Source organism: Sminthopsis crassicaudata, chromosome 3 (genome assembly GCF_048593235.1).
Source record: "Sminthopsis crassicaudata isolate SCR6 chromosome 3, ASM4859323v1, whole genome shotgun sequence".
Lineage (NCBI taxonomy): Eukaryota > Metazoa > Chordata > Mammalia > Dasyuromorphia > Dasyuridae > Sminthopsis > Sminthopsis crassicaudata.
The window spans coordinates 24,247,350-24,248,714 of record NC_133619.1 but is presented as its reverse complement, the minus strand read 5'-3'; the positions used below and the strand labels follow the sequence as shown (position 1 = coordinate 24,248,714).

The following is a 1,365-nucleotide window of genomic DNA, read 5'->3' as shown; positions in this document are numbered from 1 at the left end:
AGAAACAGAGAGAGACAGAGAGGGAGATAGAGGGACAAAGTTTGAAAGAGACAGAGACAGAAAACAGAGAGAGACACAAAGAAATAGGCAGAGACAGAGAAACAGAGTTGGGAACAGATAGAAGAGACAGAAAGAGAGAGACACAGAAAGAGACAGAGAGACAGAGATAAACAGAGAGATAGAAGTTTACATCTGATTTTTTTATTTGTTATTCATCTTTCGAAGCTTTAGATTTGCCTGCATGTATTCACCATAAAAATACTTATATGTTTCCAAACAAATATATTCAAATACTGAGACATTTCAAGTTGAAACTTGTCAGCAATTGAAGTAACCCAGGGCTTATTCTCTGCTTTTAATACCTCCTTCTCATTAGTGAAATCCAAATGTCTGAGCTTAAGGGGTAGGTCAATCATGCAATACCCTCTAGATGTCTAATTTCTTCAATTACACAAGTACCTCCATTTTTATTTATTTTTTTTCTTTTGGCAATGATATCAAGTCATCATCTCTGAGGCTGAGCATCTGAAACTTTTGGAGCTTCCCAAAGATATTTCAAAATCACTGTCACTTTGATAAAATACACTCAGATAGCTAAGGGAAAAGACATCTCCAGGATGAGAATCATATTTCAAGTTTCTCTAAAGCCAAGTCAAAGATGTCCAGGACTAGGGAAAAGTCAAATCCTTGAGGCAAAGTATTTGGCCTGTTCATACTGAGGTTCAGGTGTTTCAGTTTTTGAAATCTGTTGATCTGTGTGGGTAGCTTTTCAATTTACTTATTGAAAAGAGGTTAGCACTTCCAGATTCTTTGGCTCTGCCATGCTTGATGGCACCCTTGTTCGCTTCTTGTGGCTTAGAACCAGTTGTGTAATATGGATTAATGTAAAAAATAATCATGGACATCCATCATGGACAAGATATTGAAGTCATGCATAACTGGAGCTGTTTTTGTCTCAGCTCTTGTCCACCAGTTTCTTCTAGGACTTGGACATGGTTGTTAAGGGCACCAGCACCAATCAGAAAGAAGCTAAGGCTTCTGGCTGCTCAGAAGATTTAAACACACTTGTATTAGACCCCAACTGTGGAGCAGATCTTATAGTGCTCAGCTCTGGCCCCTCTTACATTGAGAATTCCTCCTGATGAAAATTAAAAGAATCACAAAATCACAGAATAGGAGGAAACCTCAGAAAATAGATAGTCTAATCCACAGGAGGAAAAAAAAGAATCCAAATTCAGCATGGTTATCAAGTATCCATATGAATGCCAAGTCAGAAGCAGCCCCATCCACTCTGAAATGATTCAGATTGTTAGGAAACTCTTCCTTACATGCATAAAATTGTCTTATAATTCTTTCCACTATTGT

At 37.7% G+C, this 1,365-nt stretch overlaps 1 pseudogene; it reads right to left on the bottom strand.

The window, feature by feature from the left end:
* Positions 1 to 201: 201 nt before the first annotated feature.
* Positions 202 to 994, bottom strand: LOC141561845 (ras suppressor protein 1 pseudogene; annotated as a pseudogene).
* Positions 995 to 1,365: the final 371 nt, after the last annotated feature.